Source organism: Chaetura pelagica, unplaced genomic scaffold (assembly GCF_000747805.2).
Source record: "Chaetura pelagica isolate M959 unplaced genomic scaffold, ChaPel_1.0 scaffold425, whole genome shotgun sequence".
Classification (NCBI taxonomy): Eukaryota; Metazoa; Chordata; class Aves; order Apodiformes; family Apodidae; genus Chaetura; species Chaetura pelagica.
In genome coordinates this window covers 368,183-386,186 of record NW_009953205.1, presented here as the reverse complement: position 1 = coordinate 386,186, position 18,004 = coordinate 368,183, and positions in this window count along the sequence as shown.

Here is an 18,004-nt window from a genome sequence, read left to right as displayed (position 1 = left end):
GAAAAAGCCATGTCCTGGTGAAGCAACCAAGCCCTCTCCCATACACTCCTGACCTACAGATATGCTTAATATGTTAATTTTTGTTTTGGTTTCAGAACAAAACCTGCCTTTTAAAGAAAATTTTAACAGATCCTAAAGCAGAAACACTGCACTCCCCTGAGGCATTAAAAAAAGCAAACTGAAAACTTCCCATGTGTCAGGGTTATTACTTATTTCCTTCTCAAAACACAAGAAGTGTTGCAACAGTTGTAATGCTCCAGCTCACTAGGCCAAGAAGATGTTTTCTTTCTGCACACTCATTAACCATAGTGTGGAACTCAGTAACTGTTCTAATTTCCTACCTTAAATGTTTTTCTTCCCCCCAGTTTTCATTTTATGCTTTACATTTACATAGAACTACACTCCACCACTTACCTTGAGAGTCTAGTTGCTGTCTAACACAGTAAAAGGAAAGGAAAAGTCTGGAATCACAGAAGCTTTAGTGTTGAAAATTGTAATTTAATTTCTAGAAATGAATTTAGGCACTCAAAGCTTTCTTTGTCAGCCACAGATGAGAAACTGATAGGCTTTGAAGGCAAGCAAATGTTTTGGGGTTTTTTCAGTTGAATCTCTGAAGTAAATATTTATGTTAGATATAAGAGATGTTGTTTCATGCCACAATTTAAACACCAGCTAGTTATTAAATCTGGCAGAATGCTATGAAACTCTTTGGTACTGTTGCCCACAATAAGTGCACTGTCATTAGGCTGGCTAAGCTCCAGGAGGGTTCCTGAGCCTCACCTCCAATCCCAGAGCATCAGTCAAGCTGCTGCCTAGGCCTCAGGAGACCTCAGTACCAAGCCCAGCTCAAGGACAGATTCGACCTGCGATACAGGGGAAAAAAAATAATCACGTAACTGGGCCAGACTTCTGCTGCTTTTTTAACATGCTTCTGTTTTCAGAAGCATGTTCCCTTTCTTCTCTAGTTTGCAAGGACACAGTCTATGAAGGGAGAAGAGGGCTCAGTCCAGGAAAGGGAGAGGACAGGACCCTCCATGCTCTGGGTGACCCAGCAACCTTCCCAAGCTGGAAGATGTTGGATGACATGCACCCACTCCATGGAGTGTCCTTATCCGCGTGTGAGCACACAGAGCCCCAGCCTCTAAGTCAAAGGCGCAAAAAACATCTCAATAGATTGAGCTTGATTTCTAAGAATTGCCAATAAATTGCAAATTGACCCGTTACAAATACAAAAACCGCATTGTGCAAAATCCTGTAGAACCCAGTCCAGAGGAACCAGGCTAGTGGTGCTGATACAGCAGCACAAGCTCCCAAGTACAAGTACCATGCTCAGCCAGCCCCACTCTGCCACAGCACCAGCTCCACCTGCATCCTGACACCCCACCAGAGCTGGCACAGCAGAGGCAGATGGAAATCCCACATTTTTCTTTAAGTATCTTATTTGGCTAACTGCACAGTCACAAGAAGGCTCCAGATCATGCCAAGGAATGGGATAACATTTCATGGGTGAAAAGGCCTTTCATTTCTTTTCCTCTAATAACCACAGATGATGGACCATTATCCTACCATTGCCCTGCCTTGTTGTGTCTTAATGCATATATTTAACAAGCTTACTCATGAGTATAGCACAATGGATGTCTAATAAGGCAAGATCATTAATTTTGAAAGTCCCACTTTATCTCTTATTATTGCAATATTTCTACCTGCTGCCTCAGCAGACATGAGGGCTGTAAACGAGCAGGGCTGGGCAGGGAGGTTCCTTTACTCCACTTGGAGCTGCTTCACTGAGTGTAGTTAAAATATTCTGCTTGTGGCATGTTGTAAAGACTGTTTCTATAGGACAAGTAATTCCAAAATGTCAGAAAGGACAAGGAACAGTTTCGCTGCAATAGCTGAAGGGGAAGAGAGAAGGGATTAAGGCCTGGGTATCATCCATAACCCTTCCACAATGCAAATCCTTAGGCTGCTGAATGGAACTGGGGTACATATCCTAGCTGGGGTAGTGGGACCCAGATGGCCAGTGAGCCTGGAGACAAAATCCAATAGCAATCAGTCAGCACATGGCAACACCTTGGCCCAGGCTTGTAGTTTGGTGCCCACAAGCAGCCCACTGAACCCAAAGGTAACACTGTGCACAAAATCAGGAGAGCAGTTTTCAAACACATCATTTAATGAGACAAGGTAACTAAATCCATCCAGCCTTTCCAAACCAGAGGGAAAGTAGCAGCCTTGCTGCTGTTCCTGCTGGAGGGGAACACAACATCCCACCAGCAAGGAAGGCTGCCATGTATAGTGACACAAACAAGAAGATGCTCACAGAACCTCACTCCTGAAGAGTCATCAAGTTAGGGAAACTTTTTAGCATAATTACCCAATTCCAAAAGTACATTAGATTACAGAAGAACCAAGGTGCAAAATAAGGCACATTCTTACTACTGGAAGACCATAATATTGCCCTCTCTTCATCAGCATAACAAAACAGAGTAAAGCTCTGCAAACAAAATAAAACTAAACTCTAGCAAAAAAAGGGGCTAGGAATAGTGCTGCATTTCCCCAACTACCAATGAAGAGCACAAGTATATACTTTCAAAAGAAAGAACACATCCACAGTACGCTAAACACTGTAAGTATTAATTAAGTCATTATTAGCAATCAAAATAATTTATTTCTTTCTGTCACTTTCTGATAACTTAACTAAAGGCATATTTGCAGTACTTTTATAACGAGTTACAATTTGAGCAATAGAGCTGCTTGCAATAATTCAGAAACATGTACACTTTCATATGAATATATCATGCCTAACTAATGAGATTGCTCATTTCATAACTTCAGTTCCAGTTTTATTATTTCATAAAACTGGAAGTCCTTATCCATTTTATGAAAAACACCAAACCTTTGTGAAATTCATTAAATAAGCATAAAAAATTCATTAAACAAGAGAATTGCATTCATGGCTGCTTTGATGCAAATGCCCTTTAAGCAATGTAAAACTCCATATTGATTTAACCTTTCATGTTCTGGTATTTCCATGTGGAGATATATATATATATAAATCTTTATTCAAGGAATGAAATTAAGTGCTGATCCCTTGATCTCCAGCCAGGGTGAGGTCAACTTAAATAGTCACTGCTGATCAGCAAACAGCTGAGTTTGTATTAAAACAGAGCACTAGTATTTCTGTAGATCCTTGCTGGCAAATAAATACACATATAATACCCTGGGCCAAATCAATATGATGCCTAAAGTTTCCTCTGTAGTAGAAAGTTAACCAAATATTAGCCAAGTCCTGTGGAACCAGTAGTAAGGCAGCTGTGCTGGTCAAGCAGAAGGTAGAAGAGCTTCTCCTGATAACCTGATGTGGTTTTGTCACTGTTAGTTGTTCCACTTGCCCTCCTTCCCACTGGAAGCTGCTGCAAACAGCAGATCCAATAGCCAGGGTTTGTCTGAACCTACCACCATCTACCAGCTGCACCAGGGAACTGCCAAGCTGAAGGATCAACTCCCTTCTGTCAGAGGTACTCTGCATCCCCTCAGTGGTTGCAATATTTGTCTCACTTTCTACTTGTGAACTCCACTGAAGCCACAGTCCTCTCCCAGTACTTAGAGCAGCACAAAGAGTTAAGGAAATCACTAATCCTTAGTCCAGTGAAGTCCTCTTCTTTGCGCTTTCAATGCATTGCACTACAGAGGAGATAATGTGAAAAATATGCACCTGCAACAAACATATGTGCCTGCCAGGTGAGGTGTGGATGTGATTAGACCTGGAACTATCATGGAATAAACTACTTGTACTTCTCCAGTCATCTAAAAACCATGCCTAAGGTCCATGTTTCAATGATGCCATTCCTGAACCATCTCCTCCACAGTCCTTCCATGCCTCATTTTCCTTCCCAGATCTCTTGCACACCTCCTCCTCCTGCAACTCATCTGGCTCCAGCAAACTAAGCCAGAAACAACTCTATTTCCATTTCTGGCCATTTAAATTATAAACATTTTTTATGCACCAAAGCAGGTCTTTAATCCTCATATTTCCCTCCAAAATACACCCAGACATCCTTATTTCTCAGCAAGTCCAGCCAAACAAAACAAATCAAGTTTCTAGGCCAACCTTTCCAGGAGTTAAAAATACACCCAAAAGTATTAATAAATTTCAAGAAAAATCATAGCCAACATATTTAAAATCTCATCACTTTGAAAGCTGTCCCCAATTTTTTCCCCAATGTTCCAGAAGATATTGTTTCAAAAGGAAAGGTGACCTTTTTTTCCCAGAAAAGGAACCACACTGAAAATAAGCTTTATAAAGGAGCTTTAGCATTAATGACAGAACTTCATAAGCCAGCAGAGTAAAAGGCTGCTCCCAGTTCTGTCATCACAACAGTGAGTAAAAACACACATGAAGCATCTTCGCTTCCCACCTGTGTGACTCCTGACATGTCACACTCTCAATTCTTCAGCTGCCTTAAAACTGCCCCCAGGAAGAGCACTGGTGACTGAACAAGTTCAAAACAGTTCTTAAAGCCATTTAACTTAATGTTTATTAGGTTTTAGTTCAGACCTCCATCAACACCGTTGGCCAACAATAAGGCCCTCAGGTACCCTGCAGATCCTCAAGCACTCAGTCTTAGGAGGATACATCTGCACCTACGGCAAGATTTCAAACTGGCTTTGTAATAATTAAAAAATAGGAGAGATAATACTTGGGAGTTTTTTTCATGATGGCTAATTTAACAGACAAACTATGTTTTATTAATAGTTGCAATAGTAGATTTGCCTTCTGTACACACTGCTGCTGATGCCTAAAATAAGATGTGCAAGAAATCATCATCTTGTGCCTAAGGGTTTTTTAGGATAATACATAACGCAAGCTTGCAACAATGAAACCAAGAGCTGTTCACCACCCTGCAGAAGGGCTGCTCCTTGCCTTTCTGCAGCAGAAAAGGAGCCTCGGTTTTCTGGGTGCTTCCTAACATTAGCCTCCCTGCTCAGGCAGATGCAAACACACAAGTCCCTGTCCCACAGGTTTATCCAGAAATTAGATTGTAATTTAGGAAAATCCTTGGTGTGACAGCATTGTGGCCTTCAAAAATGTGACTGTCTACATGCAACTGACATGGAGGTATAGACTCCAGACAGCCTGCAGCACAAACACAACCCCTTCATCTCTAGCAGTATTGCTTGGCAGAGATATAAAATTACTTCAGTTTGGGGAAAATATATTATCCTTAAATTTTGCAGAGGAATTAACAGATGTAGAATGCTTTGAGGTCTATGGGACAATTCAAGCTGAAAGTCTGACCTGGGATCTTCTGAGACCCCTGATTAAGTGCCACCACTGTGCTGAAATGTCACACCTTTGTCAAAAAGGGACACTGCCACCCATACCAGTAGCTCTCCATCATGCACACAACTGCACCTGCTTTTGCCTTCCTCTTTTCCCAAGTGCATCCTCCCAGCTTAGCTGTTAGTGGGAAAGTTACTGCAGCTGAAAATAACCAGGGTGCTGTTAATCTGCAAACGCAGCCTTCTGCAGCCTTTTCCTTGCTTCTAAATCAGTTTCACTCAAGGAAAAAAAAAATATCTGTTTGTTTAAACTAGGATAACTAGCCAGTGATGTGTTTGGCTGGAAACCTGTTATGTTTTGCTACTTGATCATGTTGCTATGTCCATGTTCAAAGGCTAGTTAAATTATTTATGCTACGCTTCATATATTGTGTACAACACTTGCCTTGACACCAACAGCAGCAACTGCAAAACCAGTTTACTTGAGCCGACATTTCAGCATAACACTGAGTGCTGTTCCCTCCTTTGCAGGGAGCCACCATTCCAAGCCCCAGCTCTCTTTCCTCCCAAAAAAAAAAAAACAAACAAGAGCCAAGCAGACATAATTGGCTTCAAAGTTTCAAATAACAATGCTGTTTCATTTTGGAGGATATTACAAATCATAAATATAAAAGGAATAAGCTGAGCACTCAGTGCAAGAGGCTAGCTCCATCTAAGCTTCACTGTGAATATTAAATTGCTTTCAGCCAATAACACCCAGTGGTATTTTAAAATGTATGTTATAGAAGACATACTTCAAGAGGCTCTATGAATATCTTCTTATGCTATCGCAATCATTTACACTGTGTGATACAAGTCTCATTGTAGTTTCACTCCCCTTTATACTCCCTTTTTATTTATTTAATCACAACTCAGCTGAACTACCACTTCTTTGCTGATCAGCAACCAAATTGGGTGTAAGAATTAAGATGTCCTGAAAACTCTGGAAGTACTTAAGCAGCCAGAAGAATCTCCTCCAGTATCTCAAAAGCCTGAAATGACATTGTAGTGACCACCACTCTAAGGGAGTGCACACACCTCCAGTCTCATTGTTCTGCAATATCACCCAGCAGCATTTAAAGAACACACAATTTCTTTAAATACAAACTGGCAGTGTTGTGGCAGGACAGCTCTCCTACAGCTCTGTGGCTGCAAAACCTAACACTTTTTTTTACTACGATCCACTGTGGATGATCCAGTACAGAGCAAGCCCTTCCTGCTGCTTTTCCCTTGCCAAACCACCACCCACCCTTGCAAACTGGAGGATGTTTATTTAGGGCCACCTCACATTTTGCTGCATTCCAGCTGGCTCCAGCATTCCCTCAGTAAAGCAAGGGCCACATACAGCAGCACAGGCCATAAACTCAGCACCAACTCCAAGACAATTCCAAGGATGGTTATGCAGGGCAGATGCAATGGTGCCTCCCTGGGATGCCAGCAGAGATCAGCAGGGTGGTGTACAGGCATGCACTGCAACACAGCTGTTGCCTCAGGAGTTCCCAGCTTCATCTGCCTTCTTGGATGTTAGTATATTGAAAACAATAACTTGTACATAAAGCACAATGAGGATCAAAGGATGAGGAAGGATATTCTAAACACATTATTTTGATATAAAACATTACTGCACTTTCCATATTGATCAGTAAGCCCAGGTGCTACTATATGCCTTACTGTGTATTATTAAAACGCAGTTAAGAGACATTTTAATGTACCAGGTCAGGGCTTGAGTGTTCCCCTCAGTTCAAGCCTTGTGATATTGCACAGGTCTTGTGACTTTAGCCATGGATATCAAGAAACATTACAAGTCAGATCAATATTTTATAGCCTTCGCACAGATCAGAATCTGAAACCATCAACACAGTGCTCTGAACAGAGGGATTTGCAAGAGCCAAAATAACTTACACTAATAAGGCACTGACCCAAGCAGTCCTTAATGGTCATTTAGCTTTGGCAATACTTTTTAATGCTATTGAGCTGCTTGGAGTTGCTTGGTTTTTCCTCCTACATCAGATTGAGGACAAAAGCAGTAACCTAATCACAAGGCTCAGTTTTGTTCCATGTAAATTCACTCCAATTATGTAAACTACTAAATTAAGAAATGAGGTATTTAAAACAAAAGGGTTATAACAAAGCCACAAATACACGAACATCACAGAAATTCTTAAATCCATTTCTTGCCTTGTTTGTTTATTGAAGTGCCATATGTTGTTGCAAGTGCTATGAAAATATCATAAGATCATAATTATGTTTGCTGAATTACAGAATAAAGAAGCCACTTATTTACATTTAAATATGAAGAGCAGTAATTGAAATGTCACATGATTCTCTTTCTTGACTCCAGAAAATATTTCTCTACAAACAGCTTGATGTGCTTTCAGCAACAGCCTGGATGCATGAAAGTGACTGTTACATCCCTGTTTTTTACTTCTCTCTCCTGATTTAGGAACTCAAACAGGGGCTCCTGAAGTGCTCAGGCACTGATGTAGTGATGAAGACACTGTGATGCAAACAGGGTTGTTACTGAGCTAGTGTTCAATAATCCTTTGACCTGTCAATACAGGAAGCTCTGCAATAGCTTTAAGAAATCAATTTTAAATTAACCTAATTGAACTGATGCAAAACCAAACTGCAGGTGCATTTAAACTGATTAGGTCTTATTAAAAAGTCCAATAGCAAGCAAACCTGACACAGAGGGACTTTACAAGAGTTCAAAATGAAAATTGCATTAGTTGAACCAGGAAGTCTTTAAGAGGAAAGACTATCTAGAGACAGCCCCAGTGAAGGCACTGCAGTCCTGGACAGATCCTGCTGTGCCAAACTTGCATATCAGAAAGACTGGAAGCTTGACCCTCTTTACAACGCTACCACTGTAAGCAGAAAGTCTCCAAGAAGTTCGATTCCACTAAGTATGCTGAAAAGAGCCAAAGTCCAAGCCAGAGGAAAGCAGCTCACTGCAAGCAGCACGTTGCCACATAAGGAGCAATCAGCAGTTGGCCCTATGAAGACAGAAGCTGGCCTCCCTGCATGCTCACTCCTTAAGATTTATGACCTATCCTGGGAAAGGCTGTCTAGAAAAACCCCTAAAAAAGCAAAACTTGAGCCTGAGCCTTCTCTGAGGAAGGTTAATGTCCCATTGCAGAGAGCTGCCCTCCCACTAGCATGCTCCAACTCCAACACCTGTGGCCATCAGAGATGGCAGGGAGAAGCTTGCAAGACTGACAGGAGCATCTAACAGGAAGAGCCCTCTGGTATCATTTTTCTAGGTTTAAAAAATCACAACCTGATTTGTGTAACCTCAAAAATACATAAAGGTTTCACAAGTGATATATGCTGTTAAGAATTTTTCTTCTTTTGTTAGGTACTCGATTCTTGTCATGCACAACCAGGGTGGGGCCTTTCCTTTTTCAGTCTCTCTTCAAGAGGGCTATTAAACCCAGGGGAATTTTTTCAGCTCTGTTTAATAGTCACATACACCACCAAGTTAATGGCAAAGCTTTCACTTAATGGAAGCAGTTTTAGGCTAATTCTAAGCCTATGAATCTCAGTCACCTGCTCCACTTCCCTCTACCTTTCCCAAAACACTCCCTGTTTTCTGGTTTAATTATTAAATGTACCAAGGCCTTTTTTGAAGGCTTTTAAAAGCAACTAGGCTGACTGGAATTGAACAAGAACAGGTAACATTTGTTGAAAAATACTCAGGAGATGAGAAATAATATTTTGGGACAGTCACAACTTGTATTGAACACTAACATAACTCTTTAAAGTCATCACAGCCAACACAGGCCGAGATAGGTCTCTGCTAGGTTGTGCCCCCTGCTATGTGGGGGGGCACACATACTATGGTGGCCCACACCAAGGCAAGAACAGCATCTCCAAAGCAACGGGTCAGTAAACAGCATAATGAAATGTGACAGTAACTTCATTTGTAAAATATACACCATAGCTATCAGGGCAAAAGTGCTAATAGCAAGGGCAACATTTGCATAATTACATTGACTTTAAGGCTCTAGTTTTAAATTGACCTAACAATGTCTCTCGTTGATGCAAACCACAGTCAGCTCTGCAGTTCTGAGACAGCAGCCTGCCCTGGCCCTTGGTTTGTACACCATGCTGCATCACATGTCCTTCAGCTGCAAGAGAGCGAAGAAATTTCCACTGCTGGGACTCTAGGAACACACTAGTGTAACAACACTGTGCATTAATGACTAATGTGGTTTACGAAGGATATCAGGTTATTTCTATTTTCTGCATCTCTTTGGTGTCAAAGATCTTCCATAAAATCCCCACTATTCCTCATTCTCAAAGCTCTAACACTACAGCTCTGCTTCCTCACTATACCACACAGATTAGGCTGGAAAAACAAATATGGGACAAATTAACAGCACAAAAGGTATAGAAGAACAGACTAAACCAATGTTGTCTTTAAAAAAACAAACAACCCACTTTCCTTTGGCACCACAGGAACATTGTTACCACAGCAGTTTGAACCATTGCCTGTGGGGTTCACTCTGCTGTATCTACAAACAATATGGTTTATTTACAAGTTTTTGCAGTTGATACTAGAGAGGCTGGCTGTGTACCGTCTGTATGCAGCACTTAGCCATTCAGAAGGGAATTCATATTTATTAAATAAAACAATATTCATATCATAGTACATGTTCAACTTAGCTTGCTACTGCCCAGGGCTTATTTGGCACACACACCTAAGGCAGAGGCATAAATGAGACAGGAGGCCATAGTGGTCATGGAGCTACTCAGTCCCAAACTGGAGAGCTTCTTCCAGGGACACACACACAACCCTGCAAGACCGGTTTTTGCTTTTTTTAGCGGTTTGTGCCCTGCTCCAGGCCCTTCCAGGGGCACCTGCTCATGCCCTTCCCAGTAAAACACCAATGGGAAGCCAGCAGTTATTTCTACAAGCCCATGGAAGGAGACTGAATAAACATTTAGGCTCAACAGAAGAGTATGGGTAAAACAATCTATGGAGTAATATTTCTATTGAAAATCTTGCAGAGTAGAACTGCCCAGAAAGTGATGAGGAGCAAGCAGACAAGCTTGGTGAGAGCCTCAATAGCAAGGTTGTTCCAATTCTGCTGACTGCCCACTGCATATTTACTCAGGCTTTTTCTTGCTCTGCATAATCAAAGAGGCACTAGAAGCTGATGCACAAGGATAAAAAAACAAGTAGAGGAACAAACCTTTGCCAGTCATTTAGGGTTCAGCTTTTGGGGAACCTGTGCTGTTACATGCAATTGAAACCAGTGAACTGGCACCTCCCAGAGTCACCCCACCATTCCCAGCAAAGCACTCTAACCCACCACTCTCTGTCTCAGCAGTTACTACAAATAACTCATTTTTTGCTCTCAACAGCCAGTGAAACATATACAAATGTTTCCTCCGCCACTACCAACAACATAGATCTCCAGTGCCAAACCCACCTGCCCACAGACACATTTTACAAATATGAGAAGACAAAAAAACACAAAATAGCCACAGTAGCTATAGCACTTCTCTGGTAGATATTAAAATGTCAGACAACAAGCTCTCCATATTCAAGTTTTCCTTGAAAATAGTAAGTGTTGCAGATTCCCATTCCATCCTTACTACATTTTGGTATTCTCTGTTCCATCACTCAATTACAAGTCATGAAGAATTCATAGATGAATGCATGGATTGAGAAAATATGCTTGTGTGTGTACATATATGTATAAACACATAAAACCCAGCCCAGGCTTAGAGGCAGATAAACACTCTCCATAATAAAACCACAATAAAAATTAAAGTGATATTGTTAAGTGTTTAAAATCCTTCCCAGTAATCCTGATGAGTAGCCATTCTTTTGTTCCACAACAAAGCATAGTATTTAATTGTTCATAGAACCTCCCTGGGATATATAAATGAATTGTTTTCTCCCCATTGTCTCTAGAGAATTTACAACAAGTTAAATTTAGCTCCTGTATCTCTTCCAAGAAGACGTACTACTGAAGTTGCACACTGCTGTGTGCCTTTACCAAGGAGGAACGTAGCTCCTGCCTCTGCTACTGTGCTATTCTGGAGCCTCAGCAAACCACCTCCCTGCTTCTTAGCCCCTTCACCCACCCATCTCCCCACCACCCAGGAAGACTCTCAACAAACACTGCTTCCCCCAGACACCATCATGTTTCTCACTCACCTCAGGCAGTCCAAGTCCTGCATCCCCATGACTTCTGCTCCTGCTTCCAGCCATATATTTTTTATAATCTACAGCCCAGATCCTGCCTCAACCAACTTCTCACCTCCCTCCTACCCCAGGTGTTACAAACTCACATAACTGAAACCTTACAGGGACAGCTGCTCTTTCCCAGTCCTTAAATGGAGCTACAATTGCTCTCAGCTGTGGGCAATCTCCAGTTAAAGTGACAGAGGGCAGGGCTGGCTTCAAAACCACCTGTTGCTGTGATCACCCACATCCATGGGTGCATTTTAATATTATTTATAAAATCAGCATTATTTATAAAATGTGATGAATCCTCCAAAGCCTCTGTCTGAGGTTTTTGCCTGACCCCACCTGGGAGACTAGTAACTGACCCTCCTCCTTTGCTCCTCTCCTTTTTCATTTCCTTTACCAGCACAATTGAAGGGATGATCTCCATGTGAAAAGTATGAACAACCAAGGAACCCAAATCCCATTTTAAAAAATAAACTAGGCCTCTGGCACACTAATGGAATGGACTTCCAGCAAATCTCATGCCCTTAAATAACCTGTGGAACAAAGCCACCTCCACAGTTGGCTTGGTGAAAAATATTTTTCCACAGGGTTGTGAGGTTTTTTTAAAGTTTGTAACTGATTATTTCTTACTAGCAGAAATAATGGGGCCTCCTCATTTTGGAAGTCCAGCAATGAAAACATATACCCTTTTGTGAGCTAAACTATTTGGAATAACTTTAAAACAATTACTCAACTGCTCTGAAATTTCTTTCATAGGACTGAAGGTTTTTCCTGTATCAAATTATCTGGATTTCTCATGGATTATGCAGTTCTTAAAGACTCACTGTTTGCAGGAAAGTTAGAAAGGACACAATAGAAAAAAAAAGATCAGTAAAGAATAATATTTTAAATATTAATGACCAAGAGGGAAGTAGAAACACATTAAAGCCAAATGTGAGAGCTTTTAAATATGTTATTAAAATTGATTTATAAATGAGACTCTTCTTTAACCAAGTGCTTTAGCCTTCACTACTTATTTCCTTCTGCTGTCTCTCCAAGCATTGGTGTCACCACCCAAAGCCTATGGCATTAAGGAAAGATCCAGAAAATAATTAGGCTGGCAACAACTAGAGGTTATTCAACCAGGAAAACGTCATTATATTAAGAATCTCAGGGAATAAGATGAGAACTCAGCTATTTTCAATTGCTGCAGAACCCCAGGCACTTGCAGGACATCTCTCCCAGGCCAGACTGGAGGCAGGGGCAGGCCGGTGGGCTGGGACACAGCCAGGGGCTGCTCTGCTCCCCTCACTGCTGCCCAGAGCCACCCCACAGGTCCTAGTGGGACTGTGCAAGGAACCCAAGCTCATCATCAATGTGGCTGAACACCAGCTCCAGCAGGGCTCTGAGAGCAGGGGAATCCACAGCAGCATTGCCACTGAAAGTGAAGGCTGATGGTGAGGGACTGGAGAAGCCCATCCTGTGCAGCCTGGATGTGAACCTGTAGGCAACGCATTGCAATCCCCTTCCTTCCCTCTGCTCCCCATATCCCACTCACACAAATTACCCCCACAGCCTGCATTTTTTGGGTGTATCTTCTGGAGTTTTTCAGCTTGGAGAAGGTTTCCAGCAATGCACTGTATGACCAGGACAGAACAGTGCCCGTGGCTGCTGCTGGTATGTCAGAGCAAGCCTGCCACAGCTTCCCCAGCAGCACAGGCAGAGGGTGGATCACAGAACCAGCCAGAAGCAGCATGTGAAGCTGCATGACTCCTGGCTCATGCCTTATGAAAGGGCACAGCAGCAAATGCCTAGCCCAGAAACCACCCAATTAACATATCCAAAACTGGGGAAATTATACGTGAAAGGAATACATTGTGTGTGTGAATTTGTATAAATGGACAAAAAGTGTCAGTGTACATTTAACAAATTAGTGCCTATTTCATTTTAGATATGCAAAATATTTTCTATTAAAGCTGCTATCCATCATAAACCACAATAACACTATAGGGAAAAACTCCAAACGGAACATAAAACATCACAAAGAACTATAGATCTTGTACATTGGATTTTGTGGTGAGAATGGTCCACAAAATTCATTCTGAATGTTCTCATAAGATCCTTTCTATAGCACGTTATGAATCATCACATGATATCTTTAAATGGATGATCAATACTATATTTTCCCATAAAACATTTGGTTTGAAATCCGATTTTAAGTGCATTAGAGTTTTTGTGCACTGAATGAGTGAGTGTCATAATAAATTGTCATCAAATATGAAAGAAATATAGCTTAGATTAATTGCCATATTTATTTATGAGTCTATAAAATACATTGTGAAAGTCCTGGCACATTTTTGGGATACCAGCTTGAACTTTCCAGAAAGTTAAAAGCATTAAACGAGACTGAAAGTAGATTTATTATTGGAATGTTTTTAATTGCAGTTTCAACCAGACACAGGTATTAGAATGGCTGTGCCCTTAATGGCCATGTCTCATGTGTTTTTTCTTTAAAAAAAATGATATACTTTCCATATTTTTATTGATTTTATAAGATTTATTGTAGATTAGTGCTGTGTGTGTGTGAAATCACAAGTGGTCCCAGCTTCCCCAGAGTAGCGGGATGCAGATGGCCCGTGGCCACCGGGGCTCTTCCCCAGTGCCCCCCCAGCACTCAGTACTGCCCGAAATACCAGTGGAAGGAAACACTGCAGAAAAAACTGAATTCCTTGAAGGAGACAAGCAGTGGGGTCCTCAGCAAACTACCCAGCAGGTCCCGTTCCACACTCCTTTCTACAAATGCAAAATGGAGTTAATTCAGACAGGATTTAGAAGGGGAGTCAGACTAAGTCCCTTCTTTATTCAGAAGTTAACGAACGAAGAAGGTGAAGGCTGAATGATTTGATGGGACTGGAACTAACTCTTGGGATAAGCATTTTCTGGTTTTGGAATCAGCAATAAGCTCCCTGTGTTTCTAATGTACAGCAAACAAAACTGGATTTTTGTAAAATACAAAATGAAAGTACACAAAGAAGTAGTTCTGATATATATGTTTCACAGTGCACTTAAGTTGGTGCCAACTCTTGAAAAATAAGGCACTGTTGCATGTGATCCCATCATTAATTAAAAAACAGATCCTGAAAATGACAGCAAGCAGAGTAGATAATGGAATAAAACAGTCGTTCACTGCCACAGAACAAAAATTGCAAACTATACCTATGGTGATGTTAAATTTAAACCCTTCAGCTTAGCAGCCAAGGGACACCATCCCACCAGCTGCACATCAGCTGATGCAAGGGCCAGAAAGGCACAAATTGGGGGTTAACGGCACTGGGTGAGTCCAATCTCCTGCTTAAGCTGTGTCAGAACAGCAACTGCTTTGTCTAAATAAATAAATAAATAAATAAACATTATTTCTATTGATTTTACTGGAAACTGAATCCACGGAGGGGTCACTCTGAATGAGAGCTGTGACACTGCCCTGACCCAGCCGCCGTAATCTCAACAGACACAAGTAAGTCCTCAGAGGTGAAGTTCTTGTGAGAGAGGTGAGTTTTGTGTAGACTTGTCTCTGCCAGATGAACTCACACCTTACACAATAATCTGTACATAACCCTAAGAAAACTGCAGAAGTGTCGGGTTACCCTGACACAGAGCACTCTTACAAAATAAGTCTTTCCTTTTTGATCAAATACAGTCTCAGAAGCCAAGTTTAGTGATGCCCTGGATCCAAGGAAAAACCCCAGCCAGGAGAATAGGGAAGATCCACATCCAGCTTCCATCCTCTTGCCCACCTCCAAGCACAGAACTGTCCAGACTAAAACCATGTACCCAACCATCCTCCAACTCCAGGAATACTCAAGCTCAACTCTTAATTTTACAGCCATATCCTAAAACACACACACACAAAAAAAGGTGATGATCTGTGATTTAGCAAAGCCATAAGCCATTATAAAATTGATGATGTGAGCCAAGTGGAGCTGCTGGTCCTTGGAGAAGAGGCAGGAGGGCAAGGTGGCAGGGTCAGGCCACCACAGAGCACTGTTGGGAAGAAGCAGCTCACTGTCATGTGAAGGAGTCTGCACAGAACTGGTGCTTAGGGATGCCTGTGAATACTATTATTACCCTCATTCATTTCCAGATACATTTTTAAATGGCTCTTCCTTAGGTGCCCATCTGTATGAGAGGGTCTGGATAAGCAAAGTAAAGGCCCATCCATGTACTTCTTTAACTTTGCAATACTAAAACCAGAGTGCATTGTGCAGCTTCTTGGATTAACTAGCCTACACACATAACTCTCCAGAAGTCCAGACATCTTTTTGGATGTTCCCTTTCAGAAGACAAGTGTCCGAAAGCAATTAAAGTTATTGTTATTCCTATCCTAATTAAAAAGTAATCTAAAAGCAAAAACCTACTTTCAACCTTCAGCTGACAAGGTACCACATGTTATTTCAGCAATTATTCCTTGACTCTTAAATCAGGATACGTCCCACGCTCCACTGTGCCAATTCTCCCCTCTGTCCTGAAGACAGTTCTTTCTATTTTCTGCTTGTATGTTAAGCAATTAAAATGCTTTATCTTCAACAAGATATTAATCTTAATATTGTCCTAATTAGTTTTGTCTTTTTCTGCTTCTCATGCAAAAATCAGTCCTGACAATAGCCACTGAGATAAGGACAGTAACCAGCAAGCTTCACAATAAACCATCATATACACTATTTTAGTTTGTCAAAACAATTAGTGTTCATTTTGGTTTTATTCAGTTAAATCTGCAGTGACTGATCAGTATAAATTATGTATTAGGCTGCCCAGCTGTACTTGTTTATTCATGCATGGACTTGGAGAATTTTCATTTTCTCAGTACAAAAAAAAAGCGACAGCCAAAAAATCCCCCCATGTATTCTAAAATATAAAGACACTTTCTTCTCAGCCACATTTCTACTACATGTTTTGGAAGCCTCTTTATTCTTACTCCTCTTAGAACATTATTCTTCCTTTCCAGCACTGATACTCCCAACACTTATTTCAATTGACCTATTATTTCATTCAGTTATCTGCAGCTGCCTTGGCATCGGTGGGAAGCACATGCTGATACTTTCACCCTTTGCAATTACCTCCCGAGCACAGCAGCATCAGAGCTAAACCAAATTATGTTGATTTTTAAAACATACAAAAAATCACATTGCAGGCTGCATTTGAGCTCCTGTCTCTCTTCAAGAAGAACCACTCGCAGGAATGTTTGCAGCTAAGTCTCTCTTTCAAGAACAAAAGTTTGCGAATCAAGAAAGGTCGTTTTCTGGTTCTGCTCATGTTCACAGTCACACAGTCCTCACTAGGACAACTGGGAGAGGGCAATGTCTGCCATGGGGGTGAGATGACCTGCTGTGTGTGAGGAGAGAGATGGCACAGATTTAGATAAAGGGAAGAAAACTCTGCAGTGACCATGTACAGCATCAGTTACACTTCTCCGAGCCATGGTATTTGAGCAGAATGGAAATCAGGCTGTTGAAGCCGATTCCCTGCAAGGAAAAGAATGGCAAATTGCACACTCCTTCCCCAAAGCTGCCCTCCACCAAGCCGACTTCAAAAAGCCTCTTAACAGAAGGTTTACGCCAGTATTTCCAAACAAGATGTTTCGGTAGCTTTGACATCGTGAGCCCAGTTGCTCAGTGACGAACTGATAGGGTAAATGGTGGCAGTGCTCACAAGAACAGAAAGAGCCAAAGTTTGTGTCTTCCTGAAGAACTAGGGAGTAAAGCAGAACCTTTATTTGTCCATGGGAATGTCGTTTAACATCCCAGGTTGTGAGGGCAATTAAAAGTGTCGCCTGGGTGGCTCTTGGGCATCTATGGAACAAAGTATGCTACAGAAACATCTCCACAGGGCAGAGTGCTGCAAGCAGAGACAACTGGGTTGCAAAACGCCACCTCTCAAATCTGGATTCAGCTACAACGTACCTGACGGGTAATAGATGTGCTTTCACGTTGATTGCGCACAATAAAGATTGGCAAACACAATGTTTGCACTGATCTACATTGTGTTCGTTACAAAAGTGCCTTTGTGCAGTGAATTTTGCCCCGGTTTCGGCAGCCTCTGTGCTTGTCGAATCGGCGAGGACAGCGAGAGCCCCGCCTGCGACCTGCCTGCACGCACAGTGCCAGTGACAGCTCCCCTGGGTTCCAGCGCAGGCAGGATGAGCATCCAGCTATTCTTGTTGTGTCTCCCAGCAAATAACATCAAAAATGGTCTGGTGAAAAGACTAAATTTTGCTGAATTAAGTGCTTTAAAACAAGGGATTTTATTACTTTATAATTAGCATAATTTTCCCCATAGGGATTCCTGCAATTAAATAATTAGCAGTAATGTTACCCAAAGGTGTTCTTTAATGAATTTTCTGAAGTTACTGTCCCCGTTAACGACAACAGGAACGGCTCGGTTTTACACCGCCTGTGCGCCCTCCCTCTCCGGGCTGCGTGCGGTCCTGGCGGGCTGCAACAT